Below are 13,971 nucleotides of genomic sequence, written 5' to 3'. Positions count from 1 at the left end.
CAGATATTTCGGGCAACGTCCGTTCATGCCGCGAATCACAACGTCCAAGTCGAAAGAAAGAGACACTGACCTTTCCACGTTACGATAGCGCGCGCGCCGTTTTACGCAACGAGTAGCGTAGTGTGTACGTCAGTTAGCCGGTCTCCGCTGACACAAGTGGCGGAGAGATGTAAACGTTTATCGACTCGCCTTTCATTCCTCTGCTATTGAATCATCTTGCTGAATTTAATTTGCCCACACTAAATTCGACTACGTTGTTGTACATAAATTAAAAGAGTGTGCGAGAGACGAGAGACTTGCTGACGTCGGCAAAATTAAAATTCTCGAAACATTAAGGGACAATTACAATCTCATTAATTGTTAATGAAATTGTAATGATCCTTAAATTTTCTAAAAATACTAACAGGACAAGATAACAGTTGTAAATACATGTTTTTAAGAATAGATAATTCTTTCAATCCAATTTAAAAAAAGCTTTGTTTCAATTTTTTATAAAAATTTTCTAGATAAAATATGTTAGTGACATGTCCATCGAGATAGGTATTTAAAAAATTATTTAAATAAAATTTTAGGGATGTGTGTATTACACCTCTTGTCAAAATAATGAAAAAACTAAATTGTTCTATATTGCGTTTAAAAATAATAAAAAATTTGGCGGCGATTTTCTATCTGAATAAAAAATTATTTTAATAAGAAATAGAAATGTTCCAATGGAAGTGGAATAAGAAATAATAACAAAAATTGAAATATTCTAAAGTATTTTAAACATATCTGATAATATATGTGTAAATTACAATGAAATTTTGCATAAAAAATCTTGAATACTTATTAAACTAAAGTACTTATTAAAAAATGAAACTTTTGCCATTATAAAAAAAATTAATATAACAATAAAAAATAATCTATATAAATAAAAATGTAAATGTTTGTTCGTCATCTAAGATCTCCGTAAGTTTTTCACCGACTGCTTTGAAATTTTGACACAATGTTGCATTCGTAACCGTGAGTGTTGTTATGGGGTCTGATTTTGGATATGCTTGGTGTTTCAAAAATGATGGCCGGGGAGAGACGGGGAGAGACAAGGAGAGACCGGGAGAGACGGGGAGAGACCGAGAGAGACGGGGAGAGACGAGTAGAGACGGGGAGAGACGGGGAGAGACTAGGAGAGACCGGGAGAGACGCGGTGAGACAAGAGAGACCGGGAGAGACGAGTAGAGACGGGGAGAGACGGGGAGAGACCGAGAGAGACGAGTAGAGACCGGGAGAGACGGGGAGAGACCGGGAGAGACGAGTAGAGACGGGGAGAGACCGGGAGAGACGGGGAGAGACCGGGACAGACGAGTAGAGACGGCCAGAGACCGGGAAAGACGGGGAGAGACGAGGAGAGACGAGTAGAGACCGTGAGAGACGGGGAGAGACCGGGAGAGACGGGGAGAGACCGGAAGAGACGAGTAGAGACGGGGAGAGACGGGGAGAGACGAGTAGAGACGGCCAGAGACCGGGAGAGACCGGGAGAGACCGGGAGAGACGGGAAGAGACAAGTAGAGACGGGGAGAGACCGGGAGAGACGGGGAGAGACCGGGAGAGACGAAGAATGTTTCTATTGTGTTTAAATTAAGGTAATAAGAAAAATGAAGATAGCTGTTATTTTATTGAAAAAAAAAGGAACTTTAAAAAGTCTTTTGAATGGATTTCTAAATCCATGGCAGCTTTTAGAAAAAAATAACAAAAGATTGATTCATAAAATTAATCAATAATAAATTAAATACATACACTCTAATTCAAAATGCTTAATTTAAAAAAATGGGTATTTTAAAAAAAATCGGTTTTTTTAATTAAAAATTATTTGTTGTATTATAAATCAAAGTTTTAATAAAAAAAAGATTTATATTACATTATAATAAAAATACAAAACAATAAATAGAAACAAATTAATTGAATACAGTGCCAAAGGCAATAAATAAATAAAGTTAGAAGTACGTGAATAAATGAATATTAGATTTATTAAAGATAGATAAATGCTTATTCAAAAATAAAAAGAGCAACAGTAAAGCAAGGCTCTTGAAAGTTAAACAACAAAAGCAAAGAAAATTTGAAAAAAACGTAGCATAAAGAATAGAGAGCCACAGTAACGCGTGGCAGGGCATAGCTAGTAAATAAATAAATAATGTATTGTTTAATGAATGGAATGTTGTAAATACAACTTTCATGTACACGGTTTAATTAAAGTATATTTGTAAAAGTGGATGTAATATATCCTTAATAAACCTTTGAAAAATAGTTTTTGAGTCTCTGGGAAAAAAAAACAAAATCGCACGTTCTCGTAGAGCAAAGAACAATAACGACAATAAGCAATTTCGTTTTCAGATGCACGATCGTATGCGAGGTATATATATCTGCAAACACACATGCGAAACTGATCTCGTAGCAGCCGCGCGCGTTACGCCTTTCTCGAGTTCTCTCGTATGCGTCGCGTGCGAAAATCGAGACAGCCATCGGCGTTAATGCAGACGCTCATGCATTATACATCTCCATATTAATTGCATAACGCGCGCGCGCACGATAATGACGGGAGTAAATGATATTTATAGCGGCGTCGGCGGACGCGCGATTTTATCGCGCGGGCAGCTTTCGCATAACTGACCTACGTCCATTTCGCCGACCCTTGGCCATGGTCATGCGGATGTACGCGCGCGCAACGACGGTAACAGAGAATTCCGCCCTTTCCGTTGGAAATCGTTGGAAAGGGGTGACAGCGGCTGGGAGGAACGAAACGACACGTCGACCTGTCTATCGTTCCTCGGTGCGACAATCTTGGTCGTCAGGATCCGGTATAACTCGCAGGAAATTGAATGGACGGACGGATGGACCGCTTGAAAATACTCCGAGAACTGGTGAAGGGACTTCTCTCTTTCTCTCCTTCTTTTCCTTCCTTTTTCATTAGCTTTTTAAGTTCAACTTCAATAAATCTCAATCAGACTATTTAACATCAAAATATGTAAGAAAAAAAATTTTTGCACTCGGTTAATTTTGTCCATATCATCGATTTTTATTTTAGGTAATTATTAATGTGCACAGAATAAACATAAAAATTCTTATTTATATTAAGAAAAACAAAAATAATAGATAATATTCTTTTGTATTTATAACGATTCACTTAGGTGTCATTTAGCTATATTTAACTTTCTTTATTGTCGATAAATTCAATAAAGGGAAGTGTATTCTGTCGGAATAGAAGGCATTGGCTACAACAGCATTTGAACAGTACAACGGCCTCAAACAAGATGTTTCGCCGTGCCGTACATAATTAGACTTCCATCGGTAATAGTCTTGAGGCTTTACATAATGTATTAGCGCCGCTCGATGTGTCCGGCGTGGCCGCGTACGTGCGAGTTAGCGAATTAACGTGACTCAAGCTGCATAACGTTTGAAAAAATGGCGAACGCTCGACGATGAAAATAGTCACACGTGCGATCGGCGCCGTGTGTCTTGTGTGTACGTTTACGTGCGTGAGAAAGCTCTTAGAATCCGTGAAGTCACGGACGCGCGAGATGAATGAAGTGCAGTTCACCGTCGAATGCAGATACATCGGCAGGTGACACACTTTGCACGTACGTCTACGTAATGCGAAGCGTAACACTGAGTAAAATATTGTTTTGATATTATCATACGCACAGTCGTTCGACTACAAATAATCTTTGGCTCTATAATAATCTTAATGTAATTTTAATCTAATTATTATAATGCGTGTGCACTTTCGATTATATAAATTTTTAAATACAAATCGAGCTTTAAAATACAATATTCGTTACAAATGCGATTTTTATTTATATTTTCTGTTATTTCTCTCTATATTTAATATGCAAAAAGTAAAAATTATGTAATTAATACATTCATAACTGAAGGCGTTCGTCTTTTGTTGTGCAAACGTTATTGTTAGATTTATTCATATATTTAGATAAAGAAACGTTCCATTTTAAATTTATAATTCTGTCAATTACGTTGAAGACCTACTAATGTAAGACTACACAATGTTTTCGGAAATTAAAATCGATAAACAATTGTTCCATCGAGAGATAGTTGCACTCTCGAACATGAAAATAAAGATTTTTCTCTCATCTTTAGCCCTCCATAAGAAATTTCGTACGTTAGCATGTTGAAATTTGAGATTTCAGGCTTGGATTCTTTTCTGCTGTTACTTCCTCCTTTTTCAGTAACAATAGATCTCGGGACTTAGTCCGATATATATATATATATATATATATATAAGACTATATAAATATAAATATATATATATATATATCGTTGACCCTTGACACTCTTCCCCCGCCTGAATAAGCGAACAAAATCACCCTCGGGCGGAAGATGACTGATTGGCAGTCCCTCCGGATCGAATGCGACTTTCGCTATCCTGCTTCTCTTCGGGAAACTGCCCTTTCATCTCGTGGTCCTTCGTCTTTCCCCGCGCACGGTTTAATGTGAGTACAGGGGAAGGCGAACGAAACATATAGGTTTTCATTTGAAAGAGAGGTCGTACAGTGCCACAATAAAATCTTGTGGTAAAATCTCTCCGCACTCAAAATGTCTCTCGATGTCACTACCACTTAATTTAATGACAGCCTCTTTGTTAACTTTTACTTGTTCTTCAAACGTTCCTCGATGTAAGCAGACCTCCAACCGTGCAACTTTAGCATTTAAAATTTTCCGTAATACGAGAACGGACTCTTTTATCGACAATATCGGAAAACACGAAAGCATAAATCCGAAATAAAAATCGAGGACTCGGATGTAAAAGCGACGGTATCAACAATGAACGTTTTGTGAAAGGTTCTAAATACGCATTTATGTGTAAAAAGTATACGAAATGTCTCTCATGTTTCCTTCAAATACCGTCAATTTAAAATATTCTTTTTAGATATCGTCTGTATATTGGCGACTTCTTTTATACTTTGTATGCAAAATCTCTTTTATGTGGTTACTATCCCAAAACGTATCAAGAAAAATCGGCGAGTACAAAGTAAATTTTTATATGACATGTTTCAGGAGAATTACGCGTCGGTGGTGGAAGAAAGAGACAGTAAACTCGGAAGACACGGAAGATTCACTTTCGGCGAATAACCGTTACGTCGATCGCACACCGCTTGCGTATAATACACGTATATGTACGCACACCCACGCATATACGTATATATCGTGCAAACATCGAAGAGCAGTAGGCGGACGTGAATAAATTTTCACCCAAAGTAGCATTAATATAAAAAAAAATATGAATATCATTCAAAGCCTAAATAAATTTCACAAGGTAAACTAATTCTCTCTTTTTTGTTACATGTATTATTTTATAGATGTATCACGTCGACATTTTTATTTGGAAAGATATATGTATACATAATACTTGTATAATACAGGAATTCTATCATCACTGCTAATTGCAGATAGATTAACGCAAGTTATGCAACATAGTCATGAGAGAGAGAGAGAGGAGAAAAAAAGAAATGAGGGAATATGCTTTCAAAATGTTTCACGGACATACTTGCGGATCACCGTGTACATCCGAGGTCGTTGTACAATGAGAGGCTTATGGATTCTTAAAGTGCACAGAGACTATAACCTGTTATAACGGATGGAGACGCGTTTCTTAGAAGAGATCTACGTGCCCACGTGATTTCGCATCTTCTTTCACGAATGTCTCCATGGATAAGACTTCGAAGTGTTAAACGGGCCCTGCGATTTGTTTATAAAACGGGTCAATTTCCATCCAATTTGAAAAGTTGCTTCAAATAGTACGATTTTAATTCACTTAATGCTTAATTTAATACTTAATTTAATTAAGATCCCGATATCTCTGCGGCTTAACTTATCGGCTAATTAAATTTGAGTTGCATATTCGGGGAATTTTATTCAGGTCGCCACGCGTCGCAGGGTGACAGAGCGTAAAGTTACAAACGGCCCCGAGGAGTTGCAAATGCATCGTTGCACTTTTGGGACTTCCTGTTCTCCCCGCGACTACATCCGTGCGCCGCTTCCAATTTCCATCGCGGAATTTGGACTCGGACGGCGATTGCGACTATTTCGTGTCGGAATTCGCGTGGGTGGAGTTTCCGTAGTTTCGCGAGCGAGCGGGAGCGGAGCATCGCGTGATCGGACGTCGTTAAGACGTCCGATTTGAATATCCTTGGAAAGGGGATGAGAGAGACGGGCGGGTGAGGGTGTCGAAATGACCTCGAGAAGCTTCTCGTTTGAATCGTTTTAATCGCCGTGCCTATTATCGACCCCTCTTTTCCCTTCATTTATCCTCTTTATTGGTTCCTTTCCGCCGCTTCCCATCCTCGCGTCTCGGAAAGCGTCTCGATATTTATTTCTCTCGCCCGCCGCTTTTCTACATAGAAATCAGACCGGCGAATTGGCCGAGCTTACGCGAACAAATTTTCTCGTCATTTATCAAATTGATTACTTCCACAGAGAGTTATTAATCAATTCCACTCGCGCGTTTTTATCCGACACGGTATTCATGAAGAACTGAATCGCAATGCCCATGCAAGAGAAGTTATAGCCATCGCGTAAAGTTTACATTAAGAGAATGTTTTATGTGCGCGCGTTATGAAAGAGTACTGGATACATTGCACAACGTCTTTTACACAAGAAATTTTTGTAGCAAGCTACATAGGAAGGCATTAAATATGTAATTACGTAATATTATTGATACGCATGCACCGCAAAAATGTTTGAATGCTGTGAAAAAATGCAGATTGCTGTATTCGTCGAAGCACGTGTCGCGCTTAGCGATCATCGTATTTACGCGAGGCTCAACGGAGCAAGCATAACGAATCTTCGTGGCAAATGTTATGTTTGCCGCGATGTGACAGTCATGCCATTGTCATGAAATAAAGTAACGTTTCGCAAAGGCTATAATCAGCGTAATTTAGCGGGGGATGATCCCATGATAGGCTCGCAAACTATCGCGCTATAACAGTAAGTTACTACTCCATGAAACGCGATCTCGATACTTTGGAACATAAGTCGTAAATATTTCAGAAACGCCGGACGCGCGCGCTCGAAGAGGGAAAAGATTGCCGGCATTAACTCACGTGCGCGCATGTATACAGTAATAATAAGGGAAAGACCGAGAAAGTTCTACAATCGTTGCGCAGACGTGCTGCAGACGTGCAAAAATATATGCGAAAGCACGCAGTGCAAACGCGGTGGCTTTGTGGCGGTAGAAAATATGACGGACGATGTGGTGCACCGACGATGAAAAAAATTTATATGAATTTTTTGAAATAATTTGATTAGCTGGTAACTGATATTGCACTCGTGATTCCTTGTTACTTTAAATTGCAACATACGTCACTACACGTTACTATATAACTTTGAACGCTGATTATTAGAAAGGTGTCTACATTCATCACTAATAATAAATGCTAATTGCATGTTTGTCAAATATTGATTAATGACGCGAACAAGGAAAAATAAAGAGCGCGATATTGACTATAAATATTATAAACTATGAATATTTATATTGTACTACGTGAATCTTTGTCACACGCATTCTAAATATATCTCGTACGTATCGCAGATTGGAGCAGGCAATCACGATTTGCACACTCGATTTCGTGCGAAAAAGCAACACGGTGTGACGGAGATATTTTAAGAATATACACATATGCGCTACGATTAAGTATTCATCGCGTTAATTATACTTCGATCGTTATGTATTCACGTCACTTAATAAATCAGCTGTGTTTTTTCCACGCCATTCGATGCGACATAATGAATCTTGCACGATGCAAAATGTGCATCGAAAAGAGAAAGGGGAAAAAATATGCAGGTGCACGTAGGCAGAAAAAACGAAGGAAATCTACCCCTTTCGTCGAGGTTGTGATAAAAGTTAGTCTCGCTGCCCCCCGGGGAAAAGAAGAATAACTTCGTTCGCTTGTGGAAATTGACCTCGCTGTCTCGGAAATTCCCTCGAGCCTTCGTGAAACATACTGTCCATAATTAATGCCACACGAACGCATAATACAGTGTTGCGTTTATTGAAGTGAAGTCCCTGTCGTTGCGTGACAAAAATTTACGATTTAGAAAAGCAACCCTTTACTTCGATCGGTACGCAATATTGTGAGGCGTTTGTCTGAATACACAGTCGATTGAAAAAATAACCGTTTTATATCTTCATCCGAGAATTGCTTTTTTAAATTTTTATTCTCCAGCAGTGAGAAAATTAAATTCACGACACAATAATTTCTTTTACTCTGATTCAGAATCCGTATCTCTTTTGTTCAAAGATTCCAAAACTTAATTTGTACAATAACAAATTATGACTCGTATAACATAATAGCGATTTGTTAAAATTAGCTAGAAATTATTCTAATAAGTAATTGTTTATCCCCCCCCCCAAAAAAAAGAACTATATTTGAATTAAATTAAATAAAAAATGTAGCTATAAGAATGGTTTCAGTTTTGTGTTACATTTTTTCGTTAGTCCTATTAACAATAAGAATTATTTAGACATTCGTTAAATAAAATAACACACTGATAAGAATAATTATCGGATTTTGGAATCAATTCAGCATTAAAACGTGCCAATTGGTGAAAAATCGAGTTGCAGGGCCAATTTTGAGTACGACCCTTCTTCGTACTGCACGTTCATTTGTGTGTGTGTGTGTGTGTCTCGTTCTTTATTTCTTTTCTTTCGTTATCCCTCTGGTTGCCTCCTCCATCCTCTGTCAAATCCCGCAGTACGTTCCAGTACGACACACTAACCTTGTCACAAACTCGACGCACTGGCGCGAAGAAAGAAGACGGAGAGGAAAAAAGAGATAGAGACAGAATGTGAAAGGAGAGTGTCTCTCTTTTTCCCTCTCGGTTTCGTTACTCCGAAATGGTCGGACCTCTCTGCCACCCTTCGAACTTCTCGTCCCCGAAGCTTCGAAACTTCCGTGCAAGTTCATTACCGAAAAGAAACCTTGCCGGCGGCACACACTTGGCCACTTTGCCATAGCAAGGTGAGAAAGTAACATAAAAGATATATTGATTGCGTACTTTTATATAACAATGAGAGAAAGATAGTCATATTTATTTAAAAAAATAGAAAAGGAAATAAAAGATATAATTACCATTACAATTTACATATCTTTATTAAGTTTCTGAATTGCTAATTGTGACAGCTCAAATGTAGTTTATTCGACGTTGTGGAAATTTTTAATAAACACATGAAAAACTTTGCAAGCAGTCAAAAGTAAAAACGCGATATAATATCTACGATATTGTTATTTCGAATAATATACGCACATAAATTGCAATATCAATTATCTTGAAAATAATTACAAGAAAACATTATTTAGTTATTGGAAAAATTATAACCATTGGCCATCTTCTTCGTATGGCCATCATACCCTAATTTACCCTAAGATCTGTATCAAATGTTTCGCGTATGTAACTTGTCAACTTTCAAATTTGCATATTGAAATTTTTACGTATACTATTACAATATTATGCGACAATACAATGTTTTCTTATTGTAAGGAACGAATAATTAAATGACAAATAATTATATTTTGTGATAAAATAAAGATAAAATATCAGTAAATATAATTATTGTAATTCAGGATGCGGGCGAGGGTAATTATAGCATCGATGCCTCTATCTCTATCACATTGCAGGAAAACTCGTGTATATATTTTTTAATTGTAACTTGTGCACATGCAGCTGTTCAGAAGTATCCCATGCGGGATTCACAGAAAAGAATCTCAACTGGATTACATGAGATAATGTTTGACATGTAATTTCGTTAACAATTTCGGGGAAGATAAAACGCGACTGCTGTCGAGGCACGTTGTCCTCGTCCTGTACGCATTTCGAATTCGAAATTACACCGAGGTCGAGACCCGGAAGATCGTAGATATTAATTCCCAAGAGATTCCCGAATATATACCTAAACGCCGAACGACAATCTTGGCGGCTCTCGAAAGTAGAGCTCGAAAACCGAGTACGTGTTCTCACCGCAAGAAACGGTATTATTTTTCATGTGAAAAAAAGGAAGAATAAGAGATGAGGAGGAGAAAAGAGAAAACCCCAGACGACACGCACTTTGCAATAATCATGCAACAAAAAGTAAATTGCGAGAATGCAAATCCTGTCGCGCCGCTAGGTTTTTAACTGAGGGGAAACCGATTTTCTCGATAAAATAATATTTTTACAAGATTTCTCTGCCGAGTAATTTGTATCTTTGACCTGGAAACATTTCGTGATATAAACAATACTTATCAGGATCCACTGGCTAATTTGTGTATGCTGTAAATAACATCACATTTAGTGAATTCCTAAAAATTTCAACGATATTAGCTATGCATCGTTACATGTCCGCTTACGGGACACTCATAATACCTTACAGCATGTTTGGCCAGTTCGGGTGACATGCAAATGTTCACGCATTTTCCTCGGAAACACGGCTTCGGAAAAAGCTGTTGGAAAAAAGTCTTTCTTGAAGCTAATGCTGGTAGAAGGTCGGGCCAGACAGGAACAGCAGCTGCACTCTCTTAAGAACAGCGGAACCCAGCCAAAGGAGGGGGTGGCTTTATTGGTTTAGGGTAGCTGGAAAAGCCACGGCGTGGCAGCATTTCGATTCCTCACCGGTTCAGGCAACGTAGCACAAAATTGTAAACCGGTAGGTAGACGACGACAGCCCGTCGACCATTATGATCGATACGACGATAAACGTGTGTTTTACCGTATCGAAACGACAATGGCCAAAATCTTTCGTCAACTTTCTGTTGCTAGGGTTTGAACTAATCTATTTTTTTTTCTATTCCTAGAGAGTTTATCTGTTATTTTAGTAACCACTTTTTTTCGTTTTTTCATTAATTTTTAATAGTAAAACTATTTCATTATTACACACAAGGCAAACGATCAATATATCTTGGTGTGTAAACATTTTAAAATAAAAATGAATAAATTTTAATTATTTTCTTTCCATAGGGGATCAATAATAGAAATTAAATTGACACGTATCACGTATGGCTTATACGCTGTAAATATATATAGCTATTTATTATTGGTAAGAGTATGTAAAATATTTCAAAAGGCTAATCACTCGTACAAGCCAAATAAAATACGAAAACGCTTACTTTTGCACCATGCCATAGACATGGTTCGAAGGAGACGAGCTCTTCGGCTTTGTACACCCTTTATGGCGTGCAATCGATCGATGAAATAGCTTGCGACGACCTTTCGAAACGGCTCACCCTTCTCAGAAACAGCTGGCTCCCGTCATCCATCAACGCGGGGTGGTAAACGCGGAAAAGTTCAAGGGAAAATGATATTTGAGCACCTCGAAATTTCATGAACGTCAAAAACGATTGTCGCGAGTTTTCAAATCGAAAGTTGTTCGAGATCCCAAATCCCTGTTTCGACATCAAGCGAGTCATTCGAGAAACTTTAACACTGTACATCGAGATCTTCGATCACCAGAGTCTTAAATGTCAATAGCAATCGCGAGCACCTTTAAAATTATTATAAGTTTCAGGACGCAGTTTAGTCGCAGATGTGATCAGGCGGGCATCAAGGAAACAATTACGTTGAAAATAGTTTACAGTGAAAGGACAGTGTTGCACGTTCGTCGCAGTAAGAGCTTTGACGATTCACTCGCGCATAAGATAACTTCCGAGGAAACTTTGCACGACGCGTGTAATATAAAATGCAGTAGCTCGTCGGTATGATCGAAGCGTGTTCGAACGCTATACGAGGGCCGGGTGGCCGCAAAGAGGGAGAAAAATAGAGCTCGTAGACTCGCGCGCGTGGTGTGTGCTATATATCTATTCCGTGGCCCGGCACGGAGAAGACTGGAATGAAAACCGAATTGTAGGGGTCTCTACACGGTGCATACGTGTTGGGGTGAGAGAGAGAGAGAGAGAGAGAGAGAGAAAAGGAGAAAGCGAAAGAGGGGACGCAAAAGAGAGAAAGCGGAGGGTTTAGGCACGAAGGGCGAGGTAAAGGGACTTACTCGGCAGGGATGGCGATGACCGGAGGGTCGGTTTATCCTGCCGGAGATCCCATAGGATGGGATGGTTCCCTTTTCTCCCCTTCCCCTTTCCCTTCCCCCCGCCTGCCACTTCGTCGCGTCACGTCGCCGACCGACAGTCTGGTTCACGTTGAGTCACTGTGTATGCACGCGCGCCACAGCTCAGGTAGAGAAGTATACGCGTGCGACGGGCGAACGAACTCGTCTCCCAACCTCGGCCTCATTGAAAAATGTGGGTTCGGGTGCAAGAATGCGCGCCTTGCACGTGGGTCGTTCACTTATGCGAGAATGTCGCAGTCACTGATAATCTACATGTTGACACAATCCGGGGGAATTAATTTCGCGCTCTGCAAAACTCTTTAAATATATTTTCAAAGTCACAAAACTAATTGTCCGGATTTTTAATTTGTAGCATAAACTTAAATCTTTTTTATTCTTTTAAATTTCATCAATAATAGGCCAATAAATTTTTGAATTTTTTTCAGTTTGAACACAAGTTTGTGATGATAAAGAAAGAAAGAAGTGAAAAAAAGCAAATGAGAGCTAATAAAAATATATGAGAAGATAGACAAAAAATGAATAAACAGATAAGGGAAAAAGCGAGAGATTAATTTTCCTTAAATTTCCAAAGAGAAACGATTGAATAACAACGGTTGTTAGTACGTGGATAAATGTGCATGCGGATAAGGTGCATTGGGCACATTCAATTCGGAGTTAGCGCGATGTAGCACGCTTTGCGGAAGTACTTTGGCTCAGAGACGAAGTAGGTACACGGTATCGTAGTACGTAGCTCGTAACGAGTGACATATTGCCGCACGTACACGTAAACGCACGGCGCACGCGTGCACGGATAGTCGGACGTGACATTCGTTTACGCTATGTGACGTAACGCAAGGGCGTTTCCTGTCCTGTTACGGTCATTTCCGCTTTGAGACGGCCGCTCGCCCTTTCCTCACCTTTTTTCCCTATAATTATCGTTCGCGCTCACGTCCTTCGGAAATGGCGATGCCAAGGTACGGGTCAATTAATGGCAGGAGGGAGCGAGGGGGAGAAAAAGGTAGCCCAAGCACGTGATCGAGCGATGTAATTGCCGGGCAAGATTTATGCTCGGTAAATATCTAGCTTCGCCGCGCCCGGGAATTTTTTCTCACTCGCAGGAAAATGCGGATGTTCACGCAATCAAAAAGATTCTCCGGATGTCTTACGTGTACTTGTTAAATGCGATTATTCTGCCTGACAAAGCACAGCGACATTTAACTTCGTTGGCGTGACAATAAATTAACGTAGCACTTTTTACGTGTGTGAAGTTAGCATCTCAAAGTTTAGCATCTCATAAAAATACTGCAGAATTACTTGCATTCAGCATAGTTCTACAGTTCTTGATAGGTTTCAAGTTTCGGTAATATAAATAATTAAAAAATTTTTTAAACAATTATTTTGCCCGAAAAACTTGAATTTTGAGGACTAGACGTGAGATGCTGGTCGAATATCGACAGTTCTATTTCTTTTAACGCAGTTCCCATATAGATACGGACGCGTACAATAATTTTCTAAAGAGTTTCGGTGATATAAATAATTAAAACATTTTTTTAACAATTATTTTGCCCGAAAAATTTGAATTTTGAGGGCTAAACGTGAGATGCTGTCTCTCCCGGTCTCTCCCCGTCTCTCCCCATCTCTCCCGGTCTCTCCCGGTCTCTCCCCGTCTCTCCCCATCTCTCCCGGTCTCTCCCCGTCTCTCTCAGTCTCTCCCGGTCTCTCTCGGTCTTTTCCCGTCTCTTCCGGTCTCTACCCATCTCTCCCGGTCTCTCCTCGTCTCTCCCGGTCTCTCCCCGTCTTTCCCGGTCTCTCCCGATCTCTCTCGGTCTCTCCCCGTCTCTCCCGGTCTCTCCCCGTCTCTCCCGATCTCTCCCGGTCTCACCCGAAAAATTTGAGGGCAAAATAAATGTTTA

General features: G+C 39.5%; 1 protein-coding gene across 1 annotated transcript in view; it reads right to left on the bottom strand.

Annotated features, from left to right (window-relative positions):
- Positions 1-13,971, bottom strand: part of LOC105834168 — an 88,774-nt gene that overhangs the window by 13,999 nt on the left and 60,804 nt on the right. The gene's annotated exons all lie outside the window — the stretch shown is intronic.

The sequence above is a fragment of the Monomorium pharaonis genome, chromosome 8, assembly GCF_013373865.1.
Source record: "Monomorium pharaonis isolate MP-MQ-018 chromosome 8, ASM1337386v2, whole genome shotgun sequence".
NCBI lineage: Eukaryota > Metazoa > Arthropoda > Insecta > Hymenoptera > Formicidae > Monomorium > Monomorium pharaonis.
Note: the sequence above shows the minus strand (reverse complement) of the source record. Positions and strands in the feature narration are given on the sequence as shown.